A 12,684-nucleotide genomic window follows, 5' to 3' on the forward strand; every position below is an offset into this window, starting at 1 on the left:
TTTGAATTTGAAAAATGAGAAGAGAAAGAAGAAGAAAAGAAAAGGAAAGAAAAGAAAAGAAAGGAAATAGATTTATGAAATTTAAAAACAATAAAGTACACATAAATGTATATATATAAATACCCACAAGAGACAAAATCCCACCAACCATTTTCTTCTTCCTCTTCTCTCTCTCTCCTTGCCGTCTCCCTTGGTCTCTCCCTCCCCACCATTGTTATCAAGCTTAAAGCTTGATTTCCTCTTCATTTACCCATCAAAACCCATAGCTTTCTTCACAAATAATTCTCCCCACTCCATAAGGAAGCTTTAGATACCCATTTGAAGAAGAGAAATTGAAGTTTGGCAAGACACCCAAAAAGGTTAGTGCTTTTCTCCCTTCCTTCTTCTTTTAATACTTGAAAGTGACTTGAGATAAGTGGAAATTTCAAGAAATTAACAAGAAATTCATGAACCCATGATGTCCCCAAATTTTGGCAGCCATGAAATGTGTTGGGCTTTATTGTGTTCAAATAATGTAAATGAGTTTAGAGATGATGAGTGATATGATTATATGTATGAGAAGTGAAAAGGGATTGAATTGATTGAGTTTGAAACTTGGAAATTAGGGTTTGTGTACATGACTTGAGATTTTGTGTAAATGCTTGAAATTTGACCTAATTGGGATGAGATTGTTGCTTATAGAAGTGTATTGCATGCAAATTGAAGCAAGGAAGTTGGAGGAGAAATGAAATTTTGAAGTGCTATTTTCTGCAGGTTGCGTTTGTTGAGGGCAGTACACATTTTAGGCCATAAATGAAATTGTGTGACCCCAATTGGTATGAGGCTAATTGGGGGTGAAACTAGACCCAAAATAGCCCATATTCTATGAAGAAACCATGCCCAAATTCTGTCCAAAACTTAACCTAAATCGCCTAAATTCAGATTTTCCGCACCCAAACCTAAAATGACCAAATGAACACTACGTCATAACTCTCTTTATACTGGTCCAAATGACCTAAAATTCACCCATGGAAAGTTTAGACATAGGGCTACGCTTTTCATGAAGACCACTTAACCTAGTTTTCCTTTAACCAATTCAATTGGTAGCACAAGTTGGGCCATCAACGCTAACCTAGAAAATGATCAAATGAACAGTACGTGTTCATTTGGTCATAACTCTCTTTATACTAGTCCAAATGACCTAAAATTTCACCCATAGAAAGTTTAGACATAGGGATACACTTTTCATGAAGACCACTTAACCCAGTTTTGCCTTTAACCAATTCAAATTGTTAGCACAAATTGGGTCATTGAAACTGCCAACCCAGAAAATGACCAAATGAACAGTACATGTTCATTTGGTTATAACTCTCTCTATACTGGTCCAAATGACCTAAAATTTTACCAATGGAAAGTTTAGACATAGGGCTACACTTTTCATGAAGACCACTTAACCCAGTTTTGCCTTTAACAAATTCAAATTGTTAGCAAAAGTTGGGTCACTGAAACTGCCAACCCAAAAAATGACAAAATGAACACCTTACATAGTGCTTCTTTCATTACTGGATTCTTGAAAGTGGTATTATAATTGCTTAAGATGTGTCGGATGCAAAACCGGTGATGAGCTGCAGAAGGTTGCCACATCCTGCATTGCCCTTATAATCCCTTTATGTCTATCCGATATGACACATATATCTTCTTGATCAGTGACAAACACTCTTAAACATTTCATAAAACCAGTCCCAATTCCTTCCATCTTCACAATCAACAATAGCCCATGTAATGGGAAATATATGGTTACTTCCATCCAGGGCTATTGCACAAAATAAACACCCCTTATACTTCCCGTATAGAAATGTTGAGTCAATGCATATAACAGGTCGGCAATGCTTAAAACCCTCGATTAATTGTTTGAATGACCAAAACATTATGTTAAAAACCTTCTAACCCAAAACTAAATGATTATTGATAAATAATTCCTCCTTTTCAATGACGATGTGAGATTCAGGGTTTTGCTTACACAATGCTATCATGAATCATCTCAATCGACCATAAGATTCTTTCCAACCTCCAAAAATCTTTACAATTGCCATATGCCTTACATTCCAAGTTTTTCTTTAACTCGGTTCATAACCGATCTTATCTTTTAATTCATCTTGTAAAGCTGAAATCTTTACACTCAGTTGTTCTTGAACTATAGGCATAATGAAATGACAAATGAATTTTGAATCCAATTTGCAATGATCCTTTGACATGGCTAGATTTGAACACGTATGGGGTCCGTTGTAATGAGTAATTTTCAATACATCTAAACCTTCCTGTCAGGACACACGCATTCTCCATTGGCAATTACTATTCTTATCACTGCATTTAATAGCATATGTTCTACTTGTGCTCTCTTCCTTGCAAAAGTTATGGTGTCTTAACATGTGATATTTCTGAATAGCATTTTTAATAGCCTCTCTTGATGGGAACAACATACGAACTTTAAACTCACTTGACTCGTCCCAAAGTGAAGAAAACAGTGGTTTTGAAAAAGTGTCAACAGTTAGCAACGAAAAATCAATTTCCGAATAAGGTGGAGGAGCCACAATTAGAACAATTGGGTTTGACACATTAGTGTTGTAATAATTAACCAAATTGAAATCAGCACCATAATCATCATTATCCATGTCATCATCGTAACATAAAATTTCATCTTCGTCTTCTGAATCTTTATCATCTACCTGATTGACACAATAATCACTGTTGTCCGATTCGTTATCGATATCCAATTGACTTGAACCAACAACATGACATTCAGTTCGAACATCACTTGCAGAGTTATTGACATCATCCAAACCCTCAGAATTTTCTAATGTAATAGCATTTGATGGGCCGGCTTCATCTACAACATTTACACTACCATCGGGTTGGTAAATGTCACATACAATACTATCGATTCCACACCTCCTATTTGCTCAATAAAAATAAACATTATTGATATGTCATCATCATTTCTCAATTCCATGCAGCCCCAATTCAAAACACCTATACTTAGTTTGGGTTTCCTAAAAATGATATGCTCAATGAATTTGTGTCCTTCTGCCAGGGAAATTATCCGTACTATGCCCATCGCGAGATTTGTAAATTTTAATTTACAACCAATACTAATAATAGCTGATCTACTCCCACAATAATCGTATCCATCATCACCCATAATAATGTTGCCATCCTAGTACACAATACCATAACATGGAATTGACATCTTCACATGTAAAAATAACACTTCTTACAATTTTTAATGTACATTAAAATATTAGTTAACACAACATAAATATTAAAAATGAAAAATTCAATACCATTTCGCATAATTGCCTCACTTAATGTATGTGGCGAATTCAAAGCATAATATATTTTACTTTTCGATTAAACCAATTGGACCAATATGCTCAATAATATATAATTTAATATTATTATTTGAAACAATTTTTTTTATTGATTCACTTATATATAAATTAACTATCAACTAAGTAATAAATATAAATACATTATATAAATTTAAATAATTACTTACCTTTTTTTTCCACAAAAAAGGCGATCAATTGCAATTCCCTTAAATTGAAAAGTCTCTTAAATCCACCAACTTCACTTCTTCCAGAATCAATTTACATGTACACAAAAAAAAAAAAAATCAATGTATCCCATGTTTATTTTAAATTTACAATAAAAATATTACATAATTTTTCTTAAAAACATGTAATATATTGTCTATAAATTTACAAATTGCTTTTACCAAAAAAATATGTTGCACAATAAAAATAAAATTATCTCCATATTTTTTTCCACTTATTATACTTTTAATATATATTCATTATTTATAACTAAAAAATTTCATTTTATATTACTTTCACCTGATTTTTTTCCCTCACAAAATTTCTCAATACATATTAAAACTAATAATAATATTTTTTCTATTTTCAAATATTTTATTTCCTTCTTTATACATAATATCATATTTTATAACTAATAATTTTTTCTAATTTAAATTTTACAACAAAATATTTAATTCTTACTAATAGTATTTTTTTTCATTTTTATTGATTCAAATTTTTAACCACACTACTTCAACTATAATATAATACTTTATTTCGCTATTAAACTTTAAAAATATTTTACTACCATAAATATTTTTTCTTTTAACATTAAATTTATCACTAAATATAATGATAGAAAAAAACATACCTTTAATCTTCAACAGAGAAAGAACAGTGAGAGGGAGAGAACATTGAAAGGGAAAGGGAGAGAACACTGAAAGAGAAAGGGAGACAGGGAGAGGGAGAGAAAATATATAGGGGGCTAGGATATTGAGTTTGCGGTGACCAAGGGCAGCTAAGTGCTACCATGGGTAGCACCCAGCTATGTCAGCTGGGCACCACCCATGGTAGCATCTAGCTGCCATGATTAGCCACTTACTGACACCTCACCACTTTTTTTTGGCTTTTTACAAATAAGTCCATAACAGGATATTTTTATGTGTGAGTGGCAAATAGTCACTACTCTAGATAGAGACCGGCTGACAATTTCGTTTTTTATTATTTTTTTTCATTTCAATCCTCATAATTTTTTTTTTATCTTTTTTCCCCCAAATGGCTACCCGTACTAGAGTCTAACTATCTCTCTCCTCTAACTTACCTCTGGTAAATAAGTGCAAGGTAACCCTCTTTTGGTATTGTTTTTTTTTAATTACTTCCTCTGGGTAATTTGCCCTTCAACATCTAAAGTTTCTTCAGATGGATCTTCACAAGCAGGCAATAATGAGTTGGATGATGCGGCCTGCCATTCCTCTGCTCGAGAAGACCCGATTATGATTAGGGGTAAGTAAGGATCAGTTGGCGACACTACAGAGATCATGCAAGAACCATCTTTATCTGCATGCTCCCTGCATGCAGAGGCAACTTCCGAAGACCCCCAGGCATTCGTTATTGTTTCGAGGCAACTGGGAGACGTGAACTTGTCCCCCTGCTAACAGCTTTTTGTCTCATGTTGACATTAAGCTTTTAAAGCAAGGAGTTGCCATAATCGACCCTCCTCTTTGTGATCCAGACCTCACGCCTAATGGAACTTCTCCCATGGCTTTGTCTGTTGTTCCCTATGAGCCCATGGAAGAAGCTTTAAGCGCAGCCCATTCCAGGCCTCTTTCAAAATTCAAAATTATGTCAAGTTTAACAGAATGCTCAAACGAAAAAAGAAAAAGAACAAGCTTTTATCAGAACTTTTAGATATTTCTCCAAAGTTTTCCCATGTTGGCAAAAGGAAGAAGACATCAAAGGGTAAGCAGTTGAGCTCTCCAGCTTCGTCCAGTTCTCAAATCGAAAAGCTTGCTGAGAGTGACATTTGCCGCATGAATCTATATTATCGGCGTTTTGTTATTGGTTCCAGCCCGATTCCTCTAGATGCTTCAGTCCTTTTAAGTGCTGAAGAAGAAGCGAGAAAGACTAACAGTCGGTAAGGATTTGGGTTCATCCTTTTCGGGGTCTAAAGAGGAGGTGCTTCAAATTTTTTTATAGTAGACCACAGGTGTTTCCTAAACCACTGGGTTAGGCCTGATTTTGCTTATGTCGGAGAGGCCTATTATAAAGTAAAGCGCTCCCAACGAGAATTTTCTCCATTGATGAAGATAGAACACTGACATTGCTTAAAGTCTTTTACTAGACAAATCAACCAATTGATGAGGTGCGTCAACTTTTACTCAAACAAATTCACGAATAACGGGCACTTTTCAAGAGCATCGATTAAGTTGGTTAGGATTTTCACCCCTTTTTTCGTTTTGAGTTTTGCTTCGTTCTCCATCTGTTTTGGTTTTGCAGAGCGGTATGCCTTAAGTTTCGTTTTCGGTTCCTTTCTCCTTTTTGGCTGAGCGATTATTTGGGTATTCGGTTTTTGTTGGTTACCATGTTGCTTGTCCTTTTTTCGATGTTGCTTGCAATGGTTGTTTGCTATGTTTTAGTTATTGTTTTGTCAGCTTTGGTCCTTGCCAGTTTTTGTAGCTTAGGTTCTGCTGCTCTTAGAGTTTGAGGTGCTCTGTTTTTGGTTATGTTCCTCGCCCACCAGCTGTTTAATGTGTGGCTTTAGGTTTTCTTTGCTTTTTAATCTCTATTTTTGGGGTCCCTTTTAGCCTTTGTATCTTCTCTCTCAAAGTTTTTCGTAGTTAATTTTAATAAATTCTATGCTTATAATAAAACAATGATAATTTCGAAATTCTAAATTTTGATTTCAATTTTGCAATCGAAATAAATATATTTGCATTGCATCATAAATTAATTACAAAGTCTTACCAACTAAAATTTTATATTGGTTTGAAGGTTACAATATAATTATTACAAGCAAATACTAATCAATATTGTATGAAAAGAAAAAAAATTTTACTATATTTTTAGCACTGCAATTATTTTATAAAGAAAGTATGAAATTGTGGTAAATTTTATTGCTTGAATTGAAATGTGGATGGATTCAATATTTTGGATGCCTTCTACCCATATATATATACAGCAATAAGCTTAAACTGATCTATATAAATCAGAGATTTCTTTAAATATTATCAATAATTCTTGCTTATTAACTAATTAATTTTACAATATTAAATATTCTTTTATTCATACTTTACTATTTTATTTTAAATATTTATTGTGATTAATTTTATTCATATAATCTCACATATGTACCATCTTAATTTATTTTAAAAGAGGTTATAAATGATTCCTAATATAATAATATAGATTACCATGCCTTGACAAAATTAGTATGACTATTAAAATTTGCGTTGTCCCTTATATGTGTTCTACGTAAAATAAGAAAAAAAAAAAAAAACGGCTAGTCTTTCTCTGTTTTATAATTTTTATGACAAACACAAAAATTCTTAAACTTAAAAAGAAAGGCACTTTTATTAAGCTTAGAATAGCAGATATTGAAATATGAAATTTAAAATAATATCCATTGTATATGGATTAAGATCCTTTCATATTTGATAATTAAACATGACCACGTGAATTAATTGCTTTTTGATTATTCCATGTAAAACAAAGATTATGGTTGATTAATTAGGGTAGAGAGCATGTATGCCATCAATATCATCTTGGGTGAGTTCCCTTTTGATAGTCCCTATTGGAATTATTGAATACATAATGGCATTTGAATCCTGACTGTGTGCAAGCCCAAGAAGATGACCAATTTCATGAGCAGCCACAGATTCCAAGTCAAATTGGTTCATGTTGGGATTATTACTCCAATCCTCATCTGCATCATAATGGAATCTTCCATCTTGGGGATAAAATGCATGAGCCAGCACCTTTCCTAAAGGCCCATCAAAAGCATCTCCATCTCCATGATCACCTCTATAAAAACCGATTACAATATCAGCATTCGAACCTGTAGATGCTTCTTGAAAAGTGAATTGGGAAACACTTGCCCATCTCTGAAAAGCTCGCGAACACGCAGACCTCATGTCTGCCTCATTTGGGTTTTGAACTCCAGAGCGAAACGTGTAGGTGAGTTGATACTTAGAAGATGGCCATCTTCGTATTTCCTCGGGAAAAGCATAGTGTGAAACCATGTGGAACATTTTCGACTTGTGGTGGCTGCTGCTGGTTGGTTTTGATGAGGATGTGAGATTGGTGACATCAGGTACTCCACATCTTGGGATCATCATATTCTTGATGGTGGCAGAATCAAGACTTCCCCTGACTTTAGCTTGTAAAATTTTTGGTAAGTTTTGAGTGCAGACTCCAAAAGGTCATCGAAATCGTCAGTTAGATTATTGGCATCATCACTTGGGTAGTATCCAAATTTCCTGAGGTGCTTCTTGACCTCCTTAAGGCCAACAACATTTTGGCCCTTTTGGACTTCCTTTAGGCTTTGAAGAAATTTGAGAGTTTTCCCCTCATGACCTTCAGACTGAGCTATAAAGAGCTGGATTGAAAAGAGCAGTAGAAGGAAGGTTGCAAGAAGATAGGAAAATTTGGGAGCCATTGCTGCTGTTCTTTTAGTAACGAATGGCTTAATCTCTTGGTGTAGTGATTCAGGCAAGTGTTTTGTTGCTATTTATAGACAAACTTACTATATAGCTCAAGGATACATACATGTGTTTCATGCTAGGGTTCAACTTATTTTGTTGTCTTACTTTAATGTTTTCTTGTCAGTTCATTTACAGTTGTCCTTAGTGGAAAACACAAATAACATGAGTTTCACATACTTCACATATGTATCTCACTGTACATATTATATTTTGTGTTTATGATATACTACATCTAAGTAAGAATATATGAGTTTTGTCGATATAATATAAAATAACTTATCTACTTTCTTTTTATATATATAAAAAAGGAAAATTAATACTTTTTCCATGATTGTTTGGTGGTGTTTTTTCCTTCCCTATATATTTGTTTAAGTGTAATTCCCTTACAAACACATATGAATCATAGCCTTACATGTTTGAGATGAAATTTTTATAATTTGCATCCTGATTTGTGTAAGCAAAATAATTACATATTTTAATGAAAATTTTCTTTTTAATTTGAAAGGTGAAATTTTTATTTTTTTATTGATCTAACTTTAAATGAAAGTTGAAATCAAAGTATCACAGTTTTGAAAATAATTTCAATATTATTTAGTTAAAGTTATTGATTGAATGATGATGAGATTATTTATCATGCTTCATGTGTAGCACAAAAATCATAAATGATTATAGATAGTCAAAGTGTGAAATTTTTGACAATTTCTTTTCGACTTGCAAATTTTGACAATTTCACATTTTGTCTTTCACACCATTCATATTTATAGATTAAAAGAGAATATGAAGTCATTGTTCACGTGAACTGTGACAGGATTTTTTTTTTTAAATCTTTTTTTTTTCCTTTCCTCTATTGTAGTGGTGGCTTTTAATTAATAAACGGGTTTATAAAATTTCAGCTTTGCCAATTTTTCTTTCTCACTAACTAATTTTGTTTTTTTTTAATTTTCACATTTCTTCTTTTTTTTAATTTGATTATAATCTCGAAAAAATTTTGATAATATTAAATTAAAATTTCCATGACTATCGCATTGCTTAATAACATGTCAGTTTGGACCAATATAATACATAATAAGGATAAAAAGGTTAAAAAAAAAAAGGATTTTTCTTTGCATTTGAATTTTCTAATATAAAGAATGAATTCTAATAAAGAAAACTATTTAATTGATAAAATAAAAGGTTAATAATTAAAATACACTTTTAGAAATACACATCAACTAATTATGTGTAAGGTTAAATTCTAAATAGAAACCATATTTTTTTTATTTTACTAATTTTGTTTTTTAGATTTTTGATAACATTGTCCATCCATTTACGACACACACTTTAACCTTCCAAAACATCTTTTTTCCTTCAAATACTTTTATTATTTTTTTAAATTTTTTAGCTTAACAATAACTATAACTAAGATGATTTATAATAATATATAAATTAAAAATTCAAATTCATGTTTCACGTCTTTATAATATTACTTACTTATCATTAAAAATATATATATATATATATATATATATATATATATATATATATATGTGTGTGTGTGTGTGTGTGTGTGTGCAGGCACACGCTTGTGTGCTAGTATTGTTGTTGAATACGCTATTACTAAAATGTATATTTTTAAGAATGTTAGGTAGAAAGTATTAAAAAGTAATTTAAAATTAAATTTGACATGTTTTTATTATAAAAAAACTAAAATAATTAAATACTTTTTTCAACATTATTATTTTTTAGCCTCTCAACCTCAATGACAAAGAAAATTTAATGTATGGAAATAACAAATTTTATTATTCTTTTTCTAATATAAATTACATTAATACTAGATTACTCATATTAATTACTCTAAGTACATTATATTATTAATATATTTATTAATAAAAATATATATTAAATATGAACATATTAAAAACATTAATTAATTTACTACTTTTTAAATAAAGTGGATAATTTGAAGGAATGAAAAGTCTTTTTATAAAATAAAAATAAAAATTTATTTATTAATTTGTTTATTTTTATCACTAAATAAATATCTAAATTTTGTAAAATATAACAACAACAATGTGCAACATCGTGCGGATAATTTTGCTGGTAACAACTAATATAGAAATGTATTGAATAGTTGTGCTGTTGATATATCTCGGATGAGTGGAACTTGATCACCAAAGCAATTCCTCATAGCACTCAGTTAGAAATCTTTTCTAAATCAATGAATACACATAAAGATCTTTCTTTCTTTCTATAAATTTTTTTCAAATTCTCTTATAAGTTTAAGCAACTTCATCATTACAAGAAAATACCCAAAAAAATTGAATAAAACTCAGAGGTATATTCCATTAGAGATTGCAGACAATGTACATGGCATCAGTTTTTGATGGCCCGTTTGCTTTTTCTCATCAGTGTAAACACAATGAAACCTCAAATTTCTTAATTTAAATAAAAATCTTAACAGATATTAACAGCATCATATATTAAGCGAAGTTTAAGGTCAACATTCAAAAATCAAAAAATTAAAAAAAATAAAGAGAATTTAGATAAGTCCCTTTGGCACCAAGTCAATATCAAAGTTGCAATGGGCTAACTAGTAGGGCTTCCTTTTTGCTCTCTGCATACGTTATACCTCTTCTAAAATTGAAATTTGAAGCATCAAGAGTGGGCAAACAGATGCAAGTTTCCATTATATAATCACTTCCTAAAAACAAAAGTCATTTTGTTAAATATCAAAACCAATTGGATAGAAAAGATCAAATCTTTTCGCTAATTGTTAATTAGATTCATACGTTTTAATTTTGCACCATAGATCACAACCTCCGTGATTTGAGAGTAATTGTAGCCAAATCTCAAACTTTCTACTAACAAAATGCATATTTTAGAATATTAAACTATAATTTGGGTGTGTGTGTGTGTGTATTGCTTCTTTTTGTTAAAAAAATTCAAATTGCTGGCATTTTGAGTGATTATGAGGCAACGTCAGGCCAAAAAATTAACTTGAAAAATCGAAGATTTCTTTCAGCGAGAAGGTTCTTGTTGACCATCAAGAAAGGCTGGGATCTCAGCTTGGTGTCCATGGGTTTGATCAACATAGCAAATATTTAGGTCTCCCAGCTATTGTTGCTAGGAAGAAGCAACATATTTTCAGAAACTTGCGCAACAAAGTGGGGAAAAAACTTACAAGTTTGAAAGGGAAATTCGTTTCAAGAGCTAGCAGAAAGGTCCTCTCAAGGCATTTATTTAGTCAATTTCTACTTACACTATGAGTTGTTTCTTGCTTCTTAATGAGCTTTGTAAGCATATCAAAAGCCAAATAGCAAGATTTTGGTGGATCAACAAGATAAAGAGAGGAAGATTCATTGGTATGCTTGGAGTAAAATGTGAGAACCAAAGTGTGGCAATGGAGCGAGTTTCCAAGATTTGTATGCTTTTAGTTTAGCCGTGTTAGCTAAGTAATTTAGTGCCTGTTGAGGGATCTTGATTCACTAATTGCCTAATTGTTAAAAGCTAGGTACTATCCTCGATCTTCATTTTTTAACACCACGGTAGGTTTTAGGCGAAGTTATACTTGGCGTTCAATTGTTCAAGCTAGGTTGATTCTTGAGAAAGGAACTAGGTGGCTCATGGGCAATAGGGCATCGATCAATATATGGTGTGATAGGTGGCTTCTCCCCCGTCCTCCTATATTCAGTTTTGTATGTGAATGATTTGATCAATCATGATATGTGGTGTTGGAGAAAAGGGGTTATTGATGGGATTTTTTTGCCATTTGAAGCAACTCAAATATGTGACATTCCACTTAGTAGGAGGCGGTCCAGAGATTGTATTATTTGGCTTTTTTGCAGACTAGTGATTTGAGTGTTAAAAGTGCATACTTGATGGCATTATATGATCTAGTTTATTCTGCTTCAAGAGCTTCCTCTTCAAATTAAGTTGATTTAGTGTGGAAGAAGCTTTGGAACATTAATGTGTTGGGTAAGGTTAAGCATTTTCTTCATTGAGCATGCTTTAATCAGCTTCCTACAAAGGTTGGTCTATATCATAGGAAAGTGTTAATGGATGATAGGTGTTCACCCACTATCCTTGAACTTTGATAGTTGCTTCAGTAATGTCCTTGAACTTTAATTTGTATCACAAAAATCTTTCAACTTTAATTTAGCTCTACATAAAGTCCTTAGCACCGTTGTCTACTGGTCTCTTCAGCGAGATGATACTGGGTACAAGCCAAGCTGGATTTTTATAAAAAAAAAGGCCAATTTCTCTTCCTTTGTTTCTCTCGCTCCCTTGAAAATTCCCTTAATGGCTCTTTCCAATTCTTCTCGCCAATCCCTAATCCCTTCCTTCCTTTACTCCTCTTCCTCTCCCAAAACCCTCTTCCTTTCCAAACTCACCCACTCTAATCCCACCCAACCTACCTTTTCACCATTGCCGTCACTCATAAGGAAGACTGCAAGCTTTATGATCCCTGCGCCCAGCGAACCTGGGAAGATCCAGATGTTGAGGCAGTGGGTGTAGAATAGGCTTTGAGACGTGATGAATCATTATTTTTAAGGTATTAATTGTCCCACTAGATTGCTGCAAGGTTATGGCAATATACCTCCAGGATACAACAAAGCCTGAAATCTGCAAACAGCAACTCCTGAAGATTTCTCTTGAGAACTCTTTATACGAAT

At 32.4% G+C, this 12,684-nt stretch overlaps 1 pseudogene; it reads right to left on the reverse strand.

Moving 5' to 3' along the window:
• Positions 1–6,883: 6,883 nt before the first annotated feature.
• LOC131176043 (metalloendoproteinase 2-MMP-like) lies at positions 6,884–8,026 on the reverse strand (annotated as a pseudogene).
• Between the last annotated feature and the right edge of the window lie 4,658 nt (positions 8,027–12,684).

Source organism: Hevea brasiliensis, chromosome 18 (genome assembly GCF_030052815.1).
Source record: "Hevea brasiliensis isolate MT/VB/25A 57/8 chromosome 18, ASM3005281v1, whole genome shotgun sequence".
Classification (NCBI taxonomy): Eukaryota; Viridiplantae; Streptophyta; class Magnoliopsida; order Malpighiales; family Euphorbiaceae; genus Hevea; species Hevea brasiliensis.